General features: G+C 34.5%; 1 protein-coding gene across 1 annotated transcript in view; it reads right to left on the bottom strand.

Moving 5' to 3' along the window:
- LOC126828173 (cholecystokinin receptor type A) overlaps window positions 1–15713 on the bottom strand; it is a 71647-nt gene that overhangs the window by 35838 nt on the left and 20096 nt on the right. The window lies entirely within an intron of this gene.

Below are 15713 nucleotides of genomic sequence, written 5' to 3'. Positions count from 1 at the left end.
GTAGGCGTTTTGACTAACATATTAATACCTTAAATTTACAATTTTCTGATGACACAAAATGGTAACCCAACATCACTTTCAAATATTGAAATTACAAACAATATTTCGTTCAAGATTACCAAAACCTGGCATAAATGTTTAAATCACCAGTAAAGTTGTCAGTATTATAAAGCGACAATATGCTAGAATAAAGGATAATTATAGAGTTATAGAAAATACACACAAACTTTATTCCTCAAGAGTTTTATTTTAACGACATTATAAATAGGTTTATATTAATTTGCTTCCGTGTTTGTTGGTTGAAGAAAAGTTAAAACTCATTTGATTTCCATGGTATTTTATGGGAACATTTTTTGTAATTTTAACCCTACAATTTATGAAACATACAGTCTACAAATAACCCGGATAGATGAAAAAAACTGATTGTGGTCAAATTTGTGTGGTTTATAAAATCTGCATAATAGTGGTTGATTTATGTTTTAAAAAAGGAACATTAAAAACTAAACATGTAAAACATATTTCGAGAGAGATAATTACAAACAGGTTTAATATCACCCAACCAGTTTAACGGAGAACGGGTTAAACGGAGGGCCTTCAGTTTTCAACAGACCACTTATAATCGTCTACCGATTCTGTTCAGACTCTCAAGATAATGTGGATCATTAAGGATATTTACCAATCTTCTGCTCTAATGTGTGATCTTACGGAATTATGATTTACAGTGACACTCCCAACCAACCCCATTTACCCCCTTCACCCATTCGATGGACTTTTAAAATTAATATATGTACATTTCATTCTTCCACTTCCATGAGTCAATTTGTATTACTTTTGATCGATACTGAGATGCAATTATTCTTGTCTGTTGATTGTGTTCCTTTTACAGGGCATACTGCAGATCTAGTGTTTCGCGGTAAACTTTTAAAAACCTACTGAAAAGTCCTCGTGCCGCAACTGGTCATCAGCTAAAAAACGAATTTTTGGGAAGCTACCTTCTGTCACCGAAAACTGGGTTTCTGAATATGTTCAGTTTTCAACGACGATAAAGGTACATTTCTGTTGGCACGGGTATGGCACTGGCTCACTAACCAGGACGTCTTGGATTCGATCTCAATACATTTCCAGAAGGTAACACCAGGAACAATGTCTAGTCGGATTAGGCAAACAACTTCTGATGGCCCATTGATGGTCCATCATGCCAAAGCACAAATACACTTGATCCATTCTACAAGGCATGTGAATGTTCGCTACAACAGATTAAATTGGAATGTAAGGTAAGCCTATACACCCCATTGATTATAATCGTAATTATTTAGAAATTACATTTATTATTTATAGAAATATGTATACTTTATTTTTAAGTTAAAGATATGGTCCATTTGTATCACTGGTTATGTAGTTATTAGTGATACCATTCACCCATCTTGGCCTAGTTCATGGACATCATCGGATGGCTCATCTTGCTATCTTGTATCTTGTCAGAGAAACAACCGATTCTAGTAGGCGTATGAATGTCCGTTATAATAGATAAAGTTGGAAGGTAAGGTAAGCCAATAATCGTTAAAAACCCTGATGGTTTTGGACAATATCAGTTTTGTAAATATATAATGAAAACGCAACAAGGGCCCCACCGGGAGTGCTGGCGAGACATAATGCAGATTAAATGTGATTTCATCAACGTCGCCGTATGGACTTGAAAAGTCCCTGACTGACTGTTTACAGTGATGCTTCCAGTTGACGTTCGAGATTGTTTTGTTGAAGATATTAATGCCATTTGAAAAGTGACACGACGTAGAGTCTAAACTGCTTCTACACACGTGCAATTCTGTCCATTGGTGGTAGCTAATACCCCCCCAACCAACTGTACCAGTTTTCGCATAGTAGTTTGGTATCAACAGCGCTGATATTCATGTCACCTGGAATGGCGTTCAAGTGTTAACTTTGACATATCGTTGCTAACTATAGGAGTATGACCCTAGCTTTTTGAAGCCACATTATACACCGCATGGTTTCAACATTTTTGGGTTTGCGCGAATTGATCTGAGGTGTATTTACGCGATCGCGAAAACAAGTTCTCGATGTATGTTGTATGGTTGAACATAGCAATTATTAATATTCTACCGACGTTGTTTAGGCAAAAGTGAACCGCATTTAACAGGCCACGCAATCGAGTAAAATAAAAATTTGAGTTACGTTACAAGTACCCAGTTAAGAACCTGCACGGATCATTTCAGTTTTTGTTTTCTTACGGCTAAGATTGGCACATTTAAAACCACACTTGTATCCATGTACAAAATGTAAAATCTGGGAAGGTTACTTTAAACTGAGATAAGTTTTTTGACCCTGATCACATCTGTTTATATCTAATGACATCAAACTCTTCACGTAAGTCCCATATGGAAATAAACTTCTTATGATATACGTTTAATCGTTAATCGAAGTAGGAATAAAGATGACAATAAACACAGCAAGACAATGGCCGCCTCGGTCAGTATCTAGTTAGCTGTTATTATTCCAGATAATTCACAGACATGATCCGTAAACTAATTGAATCTGACGTACAGTCAATATTAGTTGACCGGCCACAGCAAGGTCAAAGTTATAAACACCGGATATGTATATAATATGTAAATAATAACGATGATATTTAGTATATGTTAGAGACAAGTTTATGTCCGTGTTATTGGGAAGCTAAATTTATGTATTTATAGAGTCCTATAACTTATTCCAATTAGTAAACAAGAATTAGTATAGTATGTGTTTTATGTCCTATGTGTTTGTCCATGGTAGGTTCATTAAAGGCTATGACGTCTTTCAGATTTGTGTTGCCTGTCGTGCGCAGCATGTGGTGGAAGTGTTTTGTATTATTATTTTACAATTTGAAATTGATATGCATTCATAGCAGTCATATTTACGTTTTATATTACTATTTTAGAATTTGAAAGTGCCATTCTTTGCAGTCACATTGATGATACTAGTGTAGTTCAAAGCTGCAGCAAGTGTGAATAAACCTCAACTAAAACACTTAACGATAACTTATTTTAAATAAATGAATTTAATAATAAATTGTTATAAATAAATGCATTTAATAATAAATTGTTATAAATAAATGCATTTAATAATAAATTGTTATAAATAAATGCATTTAATAATAAATTGTTATAAATAAATGCATTTAATATTAAATTATCGACGAATCAAGCACTGCACGTATTTTCGAGAATTTGAAAATCACCAATTCTTTGTTTTCAAAGTTAAAACGTGTATATTCCAGGGATGACTTGACAGAATAATTGTTTCAAATTTTGCAAACAATTTAATCTGAAAGGAAAAGGAAGGAATATGTGTTAACGTCTCGCAACTATCAATGGCTCTTAAACGTGCACACGCGTGGAACTCGAATTTTCGTCCCCTTAGAACGACTAGAGACACTTTCCTTCCTTGTAGCCCACGCCGGTACCGCCCCCCCCCCCCCAACCCAACCGAAAAGTTAGATAAGAGCATGGAATATCAAAAGGTTCACCTATTCCACGATTTAATTTGAACCTACAGTCAAATCATACCAAATCGAACGTTTTTTTTTTTACAAAACGGCGAAGAATTCCAAAGAGCTACTACCCCTTCAACACTTTCAATTGGAAACACTGTTGGACGAAGCATTATTCAAACCCACCGTTCTAAACAGAGTTTCTATCGATTTCACGCCACGTGTTGTTTGTAGAAATAACAATTGTGAAATCATTTCTAATCAAGCCCATATTTATCCAGTTTTATGTGCTTAATTAATTGTAAGACCATTTCTAGTTTGATCGCATAAAAAGCAGAAACGTTAAAGGCCAAATTAGTCTTCGATGTTAGTTTAGTATCTAATCTACAGAAAATACATCAAAGGACCACTCATATTTTATTTTTTCGACACCCCAGTAGTAGTAATAATAAGGCAACATAGCAATAATCATTTTCTAGACCGCTAAACATTCAGTCACACCCTGTTTCACGGTGGTAATGCGAAAGCCTTCTTTTAACTGTGTACATGATGGCTGACATTTAAGTTCACGTGCAGGATAGGTTTACGGCGCAGATAACAATTGTTTACATCGGATGTAGTAACACAAACTGGTCCGGGCAGAAAAAACAAGTTAATATTGAGAGAAAATTAATTCGCCCCGATTTCATCCCTCTCAGTGATAGTAGCAGTCAAACGAATATATAATGCTGACCAGTTTGCTTCAGTAAGTTTGACTGCTTTGTGACGCTTTACTGAATAGTATTTTATACGAAACTAATTAAAATCGTAAACAAATTTTGTGGCTTTTAATCCATATTCTTAATTCTGCCAGTATAAGTAAAGAAAACAATTACGAAAATCGCCTACGGTTTCAGCTGTCATTAAAACATTACACTCTGCAGTATGTTCTACAGCTCAAAACCACCTTCTAGATTATCTCAGAGAAAAACTTATATGGAAAATTTCAACGTCAACATTTTAATAATAGCTACGATGTATCTAGTCTGTCAATACATAGAGTGTTAATGGGGATGATCTTACTATGTGTTACGGACATTTTATACCCAGCAAAACACCCTAATCTTCTTTAAGAATAGGTAGATGTGGTAATAGGTATGGTAATATCATGGACGGTCCAGGGTAGTATGTACAGTTAAAGCTAAACCAGCTGTTTGGCCTGAATGGGGATAATGAAAATTGTACGCTGGGAATTTGCTACTAGATGAATGTTGATATCAGAAAAATTGAAAATTATAATTACTGTTCCGTGGGTTTTGTCAATCTAATTACAAGTAGATGTTATTTTTGTTCCGTTTATTATTTTGGTCACTCCATTGGCACACAAAGACGAGTTTAAGAAGATCGAGTGCTAATGTCAGCATAATAGTATCCGTGTCCTTGAACAGAATGGAATGGGGTTTGATGCCCTGTCGACACTTTACATAGGAACTATTGAGACTAACATACGGTAATTTTATTTCTATTGTACAAATGCAATTCTTGTGTATTTTCTCGAATCGTAGTTGTTGAATAAATGAAAATAGGAATCTTGTTGATGGTTAATATTTCTATTTTCTTTAGTTAACAAATTAGCAATAAGAATTTCAGCACACAAGTAATGTAGCAAATATTGGTATAACCGCTGAATGTTAAATAAGCTCCAATGTGGATATGGGAATTGACATAAACGTGGGTCTCCAAATATCGGTAAACCAAGTCTCTCTTTAGGGATGTGATCTGAAGTTGACAGGTTTGTAGAAAGATCCTCTCTTAACTGACCCATTTGGGTCCATATATCCCCATGCATAACCTAGGGCATTAATCCTATACATTTATCGTCTATGCAAACAATATACCATGGTAACTAAACGCTTTAGCCCGTAAACGTTAATTACAATTTAACATGTAAAACAAAGAATACTGAAAGTTGATTAAAGAAATATGTAAGACAATATGAAGTAGATATAAATGGGGCGTAATTATGGTGGATTCGGTAACGAGTTGGCAGTTCTCACTATAATAGTTAAGAACTAGATAATGTAGAAGGCAATTTGGTGAAAATTTCATTCAAATTGATCCACTATGAACCGAGAACTAAGCGACTGAAATTCCCATAAGCCTCGGTTATCATTACTAAAGTCAGTACGATAAACAGCATAGTCTCGATTATCCATTTAATCGTTTAATCGAGAAGGAAAGTTATGCAGTGAATCGGCTTACAATCCACTAAAGATCGCAGGCTAGCGCAGCCATCTAGAGTTGATTATGGCCTGGGTAGATTAATTAATGTCTAATTAATAATTTAGATAACATTTCAGGCCTAAAGAAAGACCTGAAATGGGCAGATTTAGCTCTTGCATAATGCATGTTTAAGTAATACTGTTTGGATTAGCACGATGTGATAAACATTCACCCTACTACACTACGGCTAGGCGTGAAGTGGAACTGGTCCGATCTGAAGTGAAAGTGGCTATGTGTTCCGTGGAACATAATCAACCGCAATCTCATTTGCATCAACTGACGCTTATCCCCCGATTCGACTAATAAACCTGGTAGCTATAGTTACAAAGATGGTCGGTAGTCTTGATCATTCTGTCATTTATTGTCTACACTGAACATATATATTTGTCGAGGCAGAGTAAATATCGGATTGAATGATGGAAAACAACGATGTTCAAGAAGTTAGATAAAGCACATTCGTCAAAAACTTTAATCATTCCTATGCTCTAAAGTTAACATTATTTTCGACTGATTTCATGCCGCCATTATTTTTCACTTTGATCGTTAATTGACGCATAAGCGATAATTCAATTCTATCCAAGAACATCTTTTGTTCGAATTGCTATCTAAAGTCCCCTTTTCCCATTTTTATATAAAGGCTTCAATTAGTTTTAAAACAAATTTAAAATTTTATGACAATCATAAGTAGTAGACATTAGGAACCACGAGATTGTAGCCCAAAAAATAATCGCTCTTTGCTAAAATCACCACTGGCGTCGCTGAAGTTTCCTTTTTTAGAAACGATATCCATTCTCTGGCGACATCATTATTCAGATATTGCAGATGTGTGTAACTATATTGTTTGCTATGAAATCAAAAGTTGATCTGTCATGGTTCCAATAATAGGGACGTCAGAACATGGCAGTTACACGATTTTCATCCATATTCCGACCATATTAATTGCTTAATTAATAGATATGGTTACAGAGAAAATAATAAAATGAAATTCATTTATTAACTCAGAAAATCAACTTGACCAATTAATATTTATTTATGGTCAGACTTCTAGTGTATTGACCAAACAATTAAATTATGTAAATCAGTATTATTATTTCTCAGAAGATATAAAACATAGATAATAATATTATAGTGTCCCTTCCTAACATTTTTTAAATACAAGTTAACTGTAGGAAATTAAAGCTCTAGATCAGTGAATGGCTAGGCCGTGTCGTTTGTTGAAATGAAATGAAATGAAAAGGAGTTTTATGGCACGTCAGCTCCAACCGAGGTATATGGTGCCAAACACATGGTGATTTTTGACGAGATAAATATACTTATATACATAACTAAAAACAAGTATCACAGACAATACTGTTAATAAAAATAAATATAAGTCCTTTATGTATATTAATAGTTAAAAATATAAATACGATTTATAATAAAAGTTTAACAATTTTCCATACAGCTATGGTTGGGGAAACAATTGGCGTAGTGACTGACAACGGTAATAGTTCGATCTTACATTCTTGAGATGATTGCACTCAATCAGAATGTGCTTAACTCCCAAAGGAACATAACAGTGTTCACAGTCTGGTTGATGCTCTCGCTTCAAGATGAAAATGTTAGTTAAGAAGGTGTGAGCAATACGAGAGCGGCACAAAACAACTTCATCCCTCCTGTTGATTCAATAGGAGTTTGGCCAGGCTCCTAAAAGAGGCTTAATGTGGTGAAGTTTATTTGTGTCTGCAAGATCCCAAGACCGTTGCCAGCGGTCATAATTTAAACGAATTTATAGAAAATTTAAATTCATTGAAAGGTATTAAAAATCGAGACATGGGAAGATCCAAGGCAGACTTGGCAGCCAGATCTGCTTGATCATTACCTTTTATGTCCATGTGACTGGGGAGCCATCAAAGGACTATGTCCTTGCCGATACTCTCGGAAGACAGTAACAGGCGATAAATCTCTGCTACTAATGGGTGATTAAGTTGTTTATTATTCATTGCTTGAAGAGAGGACAAAGAATCAGTAAAGATGATATGGTTTAAATTATGTGAGGATTGAATGAACTCCAGGGCCTGCAGTATAGCCTGGGAATCAACTGTAAAATTAGAAGCTGCAGATGGAAGACGCACAGATATGCTCTCAGATGGCGTTACGGTAGCCGCGGCTACCCGCGGCTACCCGGTCACCATCTTTCGAACCATCTGTGTAAGTAGGAGCATAATCACCATATTTAGACCTTAACTCTCGAAAGTGAGATTGAAACACAATGAAGCTTGTATCTTTCTTTTTATGTTGTGTTAGATCGAAATCAATCTTTGGGGAAGATATAGGCCACTGTGGTGTCAATTATTTATTCATTCGCTGTCCACAATGGACTCGAGTTTAAATGACAATTATATTTGGAATTACTTTATAAAATACAATTCCCTAATAACTGAGCCTTTGTTAGCATAATTACATGTATGTACGAAATACTAGATTATAACGGAAAAAACATTTAAAGCTAAATTTTGTGTTACACTCTCTTATTGGCCTAATTCAACGGCTGCATAGGTTAAACGTCTGCGAGTTCTGCTAAGTGACGGACGGGCGGGCAGAATGATCACTATAGGGCGGCCCTATTTTATATTAAAATGTTCATGCAATATATGACTTTTGACCCCGCACTCTGATTGGCTATTGAAAACTTTTCCCCATAATTCGCTTTGATGCCAATCTCTGATGTTTTCCGCGCGAACAAAAAATCGGCCGCGCTAACCGTTAGTATAAACTACTTTATTGAAGTATCAGTTAAACAATTTAGTCAGGCCTCCGCATCCGTGGTCGCGATCGCGATCAGTATAATTAATGGCCCTTTACTCACACCTTCGACTTTTTGTATGTTCATGTATACAGAAGTTTTGGGACTCCCATGTAAGAACGCGAATTATTGAAATAAAATTGAACCATATGTTAGTTCCGAAATGACCCCTCCCCCCCCCCCCCTGTCTTTGTAAAGTAACCCAGTAATTTATCAAATTGTTTGAAAATGAGGTAGTTTCTGAGAAATAATATCGTTTGTTTGCAAATTGCCAAAATGAGGGAAACAATTTTTTAACATAATTAAAAACTGGTAAGGAAGCAAAAGCTAACAATATAATGTTAATTTTTCGGCGTCATTTCAAAGATATTCTAAAAGTTTATATTATTTGTTTTGCGTGCAACGAGCTTAATAAAAGAATTTAATGTAAAATGTCCAAATTGTTTTTCAAATCGCCTGAAAATGATTTAGTTTCTGGAAATGTTATGTCTTTGACAATAAAAAAAGTACAGAATAATGATATCATATAAGTTCGACAAATTGAGTTCTAAAGGGTTTTTATTTTAAAGGGACAACATACCAGAATAAAAGGAAAATGTAGAGTATAGATCATACAAAATCAATTGCTGAAACAACGTATTGAAAGAACAGTCATTAAAATCGATATATTTCTTCTTAAGTCATGGTCTTTTAAGTGTATGTTATTTTCTTTTGTTGTCTGAGTGACGTTATGAATATTTGAAGTTTTAACAAGAGATGGGCTAAATTGTATCCGACGATTGTTGATTGAAATATAAAATTCTCGATTGTAAAGTACCATTGTCACGATAATAAACGTAGTCTTGATTTTCAGTCCTTCAATCAAGTCTCCTGGAGCGGCGGCAATATTATCGAAGATATGGCATGTTTGTCTAATCTACCTAATATTTAGAGAGTTGATTATGGGCTTGTCATGTGAATAAATGTCTAAATAATAATTTATATAACATTTGAAGCCAGCAAACACCTGGCAGATTTAGCTATTATTATGTCTCTTTTAATTTAGTAGTGCCTGTTGAATTCATGGTTTGTATAAATCAAATTTAATTTTGATGGTAGACGTATTCCCATACCTTCTATCAAAAAAAAAATAAAAATAAAAAAGAAAAGAAAAATAAAGTCGTTATCTTCTCTTCATATCCAGTGAAGTAAGTAGGACGCCGACTGGAAGTATAATAATCCGATTGTTTTTTTTTATATTTTAAATACCTAGGGGGTCAGGAACTGGATATATAATTTATAAGGGGATATTACGTGCTGTCAGTCTAATCAAAATTATGCCAACATTTTATTTTATTCTGCGGCTATTTACTCAACTTAATCTTGGTGATATAACCCACAAATATGGTATTTTACCCCAATCTATTCATAAACAACGAAAGATCAAATGAAGATAACATGTAAACTAATTCAGTACGGAGCATACAAATGCCTCCTGCATGTTCAGACTTGGTTTAAAAAAACAAAAAACGTTTCGTCTAGTTTGTTTGTGAGTGATTCCCACAAAATCTGTTTCACAGAGGATTACGAGAGTCTTCTAATATCTCTGTAACAGATGACTGTTTCGACGTCGTGACGTCGCATCATGCGGTGTCAATCATTGGCTCAATGGCGCGTGCAGTGTTTACATAAGATGTTACTGATTCGGGCTAAATGGTGAATTTTACTTATTTTAATACCCATTTACACTAAATAGGAAATTGATTTTTACCTACAAATAATTTAAACGTCTTTATTTTTCTAATACATGAAAAAGATGTTTTAAAATTTAATTTGACGGAAGAAAAAAGTTAATATTTGGGACTTATTAAGTCGCATCGATGTCATCCTTATCAGTAGCTGCGTAAAACTGCATGCGCATTCAGTGCGAATTCCGGAGACCAGTCTCCGGAATTCGGATTGGGTTTTCCCGGTTTAAAAGCGATGCGTCACATTACAGTTTATTCGGATTGAATTCAGAATGAAAAGCGCCACACTGAATGCGCAGTTAAGGTCATTAATATCCAACATGGATGCGCCAGACATTCGTATTGGTGATCTTGTGTTGCTTATGTGTAATTTGCCGAGGCAATTAAGGCTACACCAGCGACGCCGCGTCTTACATCTTATTCACCTTGCCATGCAGCGCCGGGCACGATTTCGTTGGCACCAAAATCAAATGCGAATGAGGATGATTACTCTTTTGGTAGCGTTTGCTATACATCAACACGTATGTACACGTACTTCACTCTTGACTCTGTACTAGCGAAGATACATTTCATAATTGAAATGGCGTCAAATTTCCTACTGTTCTGGTCCGACTGGGCTCATATAGACGGGCATAGACCATTTTCCCAGGATAGCGGCGCTACGGCCTACGCTTTTATCGAATTCCAACTATCAAAGGATTTTTTTACGTCCCCGTCAATGTGTACACGGGAACTCTGTCTTTCGTAAAATTTTATGATTGTAGTTATACGGGATACGGTAATTACTGATATGATCAATTTTTTATTCAATACAAAACTAATTTTGTAAATTACAGCAACTATAAGGGTACTCGTTTAATGCATAAGTATATATATTCATTTATAATTAGAAATCACGTGGTTTAGAAAATAAAGCATTATGGTTTTACACATTCACCCCGCAAAAAGTACTGACGGAACATATATGTTGTTTTGTTTGTTTTTTGTATAAATATAAACACACTTCATCTGGAATTTCTGGCGTGGTCCCGCCTTGTCAGTGATGCGGGACGCAACATTTCCCTCATAGCACACTAAATGGGTAAAAGCCCGTGTTCATTAGCCCAGTAGGTGCAGAGCAGTAGGACGTTAAATCTCATTTCAGTAGTTATTACGATGCTGCTGGAAGGATTATGCTTTGTAGCTAGACGACCGGCCAAGATAAAACAAAATGCAGGCGTGAAGAATATGAAAGATGTAAACAATGCTTTGTAGCTAGACGACCGGCCAAGATAAAACAAAATGCAGGCGTGAAGAATATGAAAGATGTAAACAATGCTTCGGTGGCGTCAAAGTTGTTTTATAATTATCATCCAAACCGATAACTAGTAATTCAAATTCGAGGGGTAAACATCACGAAAAAATATCTGTGTTACAATAAGGATAAACATTTTGCTATCTGTAATTGATCTGGAAATCGAAATGAACGCTAGTTCTTAATTATTTAATTTAATACATCTGGCCAATTGATAGTAATAGAATACAAAATGATTGATAATGGTTATCCACACATTGTTTAAATAACACTTGAAAAGTCTAACAGGGGCACCATTAATAATAGTCAAGAAATGAAATTTGTATGACATTGTGCGAATGGTTATAGTAATAATAGCAAGCCAAAATTTAAAATGAAGTAACCACTGATAAACTGATTATTGAAAGTTGGTAGAATATATTCTAAAGTACGTGTACACATAACAGTACCTGGTCTAAAAATGCGCATGCTTAGAGATGAATATTAAGAATTACGTTGAAAGATACAAATATCAATAATCCTAGAAGTCAATTCATACTCATGCCCTCGAGCTCTGAATTATCTTTGAGTGCTCGTATTTCTAGGGTTGCTGATCAGTATTAGGTAATTTTATACTGTGCATAATACTGCAACCGGAAATAGGAATCTAAGGTTTAAATCGTTTCGGTGTTCTTTTGTTTTAGTAACAAGAGAGGATAACGATATTTCGATATTGTGACTTGCCACGATGAACGAATATGTTTTTTTTGTAAATATTTACATGGTGAAAATTAATATTCAAGGGAAAACAAAATGAAAAGTATGCTTTATATTTGACATATATAGTGGATGAAGTTTTTAAAATTATATATGTTGTATTTTCTATAATTCGTTTATTCTGATTCGTGATTTATACAAATTATGCAACCCATTATATCAAAGCGTCGGACACTTCCGTGTCTGCACAAAAAGGAAAGCCATTTTCAATTTGATTTACGCAGAGGCATTTTTTTTTTATTAAAAAAGGGTAATCTTGTAAAATGAAATATAGTATATCGTTGTGTTCTTAACCAACTCTACGGGTACACGTTTATTCCTTCAAGCATATCAACAAATGGCCGGTAATTACGTCCAATACAATTATGGCCATTGAAACTCTGCGAAATGTGTTCATAACCAAGATCAATGTACCGCTTCTTAACAATCAATAATTCAACGAATAAGGACACCAATAAAATAGAAAATTAACATTTTAAGAGACATCCATGGAATTTATACCCGTACAACGTTGTTGCATGGGGATTGTAAATAGTGTATACATGTCCCAAGACGGTCAATTAGCCTAAGCAGAAAATGCCCACTATCGAACGTAGTCAAGGTAGTGTTATAATTAGAAACAAATTGCTTATCGCTACTGACCCTAAGCAGAAAATGTTCATCTTCGAACTCAATCGAGGCATTCTAATAAAGACCAACACCAAATTTAAATATTCTAGCTCAATTAGAAGAGTTAATGTGTCCCAAAATGTGTGACAGATAGACAGACGAAAGGCAGGGGACAATAAACAGTTTTGAATGCCTTAATTGACATGTGATATAGTACCAAAGGATATACTAATACAGCTGGTTGTGGTTTCATCTGGTTTATTATAAAAATGCAGGAACAACATTATAATTCTATGATAATATAACGACTATTAGGTATAACCCACGCTTTCACAAAATGTGTTCAGATTCGCTGAACAATATTCATTACAACAGCAAAAAAAAAAAGAACACGAATATGAAAAAAACCTCTATAAAATAAAAACATACATTTAAGAATCTATAATAAAAAAAACCTCTATAAAATTGTATAAATTAAAAACATACAATTCAGAAACTATTATAATTAAAAAGACAGTTTAGTTAAACATACATTATGCAAGAGCTAAATCTGATTATTGCAAGTCTTAATTTAGACTTCAGATGTTATGGAAATTATAAATTAGATCTTTATTTAAACAAGCCCAAAATCAACTCTGTAGACCCACGGATGGCTCGGCTACAGCTCGGATTTAAATAGGATTTCACTTATTGATTAAATCAAATATGGCGCAGCCTGATGAGAATACGTCAGTTAGATCGAGGCTAAATGATAGAGTGTACTTGGCGAGGCCGCTGTAGAGCGTTTCCGCATGCCATTGAAAACTCTACTTGATAATCGAGATATGTAGGTGGAGTTAACACCTGTCAATCAAACGATCGGCCAAGGTTAAGGCACATTTCACTACCATTTCTAGTCAATTATTACAACGATGATAACTATGTTTAGAATAAAGTAATTTGACTGAAATTTTCAATATATTCTTCTTTCATCATCTACTTTTGAACTGTTATAGCAAGAATGGCCAACTCTCTATAAAAAATCTCCCATAATGAATCTTTAAGTATGAATAATTCTATAAGCCCACATTTTGCAATACATGGATAGAGAACAAACTAAAACGTGATTTTTCGTTCCGGTGCGATATATTGAAAGGGACTGAGATCTTTGTGATATAAACATATATTTTAAGTTTCATCAAAATCGGACACAAATTGTGGCCTCTAGAGGGTCCACAACCTTCGTATTACACGTATTCAGGGCTGTCGGTAATTTTTCACAGTTGATTAGCAGCACTGCTAATTAAAAAGTCCAATTTCGCCAAATTTGATTAGCAAATTTAAAAATTGATTAGCAGTTTTTCAGTTTCAATGTAAAACACCTAAATAACAAGATATTACTTTAGCTCATAACAAATATGATTAGATTCCATTCTGACTATTCTTAGATTTTTTAGCACTGCCACAAGTACTTGTGACAGTTTGTGAATGTGATGTAGAAATTTAGTTAGGTCTTATGTCTGAAGCCAACACTTGACAGTGACTTCTGAAGCCCCACTCATTTTAATTGTTATTTTTTTGTTAAGTTAGAAATCTTCGTTAGAAAACAATTTCGTCTGCTTTTTATCGTGTATTACTATTTTTCTTCAATCGGACACACCTCGATTAACTAGACACACACGATATAAACAATAATTTTTTACGGGAATTTTTACTTTGATTTATCATTTTACAATACGTTAACATGTATTTATTTTTTTATATTTTATTTACAATACGTGGGGGATACATTGGATTTATTTCTTTCAAAATGAATATGATATAATTACTTGATGTCTCGCAACGTGAGTGGTACTACTTGATTCCCTATTTCCGGTTTAATAGTCCCTATTCATAGAGTTATGTGTTATATAGTATTGTGTCTGGTAGTTCGAGAAGAAAATGTCACACGGAGAATTCAGTTTTGTTTATAAAATTTTATTCAACATTTTATACACGTTAAAAGTGTTGAGTAAGCCTTCTAGTCTTCAAAATGTGGATTATTCTTGTGTCAATATCCAAAATGACAGGCATATTGATGATTCGCAGTAACTGCGAATCAAAAACGTTAGATTTTAATTTTTGGTTAGCAACGGACAAAATATGTATCGCAAATTGCGCTGCGATACTGGTTGTCGGCAGCCCTGCACGTATTACATATTTTTTTACACAAGAGGCGGTAATTTTTTGTTGGGCAGTTTAGTTCGATTTTCTCAAAATTTGAACTCAACTTTCATTATGGCTTAACGGTGTTCTATTTAAACGGTTTTTAACATCGGATAAAAATTGCAATTTTTTCAGACAATCAGGGGCCATCATCCAGGAAGTTACTGTCCGATATACGCGAATATCGAAAGAAACCGAGATCATTGGAATATAAAACACATGTTTTAAGTTTCATTAAAATCGTACAAAATCTAGTGGGCCCACAACTTTGGTATTACATACTTTTACATTATTTGCGTTCAAGGAACGACCATTTTGTCGGGCAGTTTCCGTCGGATTTTTTACGAAATTCACAACCATCAATCATCTGGGTTTAACGGTGATATATTTAATCGATTGATTTTAAAATTGGATAAAAATTGTGAACTCTAGAGGCACCACAAGCTAAAATGCGATTTTTTTGTACAATCAGGGGCCATAATCCAGGAAGTTACGGTGCGATATCTTTGGGTTATAAACATACATTTCATATTTCACCACAATCGGATAAAATTTATAAGTGGCCACCTACATTTCAAGTTTCGTCAAAATCGGATAAAAATTGTGACC

This window comes from Patella vulgata, chromosome 7 (genome assembly GCF_932274485.2).
Source record: "Patella vulgata chromosome 7, xgPatVulg1.2, whole genome shotgun sequence".
NCBI classification, from domain to species: Eukaryota; Metazoa; Mollusca; class Gastropoda; family Patellidae; genus Patella; species Patella vulgata.
The sequence above is the reverse complement of the archived record's forward strand: the minus strand, read 5'-3'. Positions and strand labels throughout refer to the sequence as shown.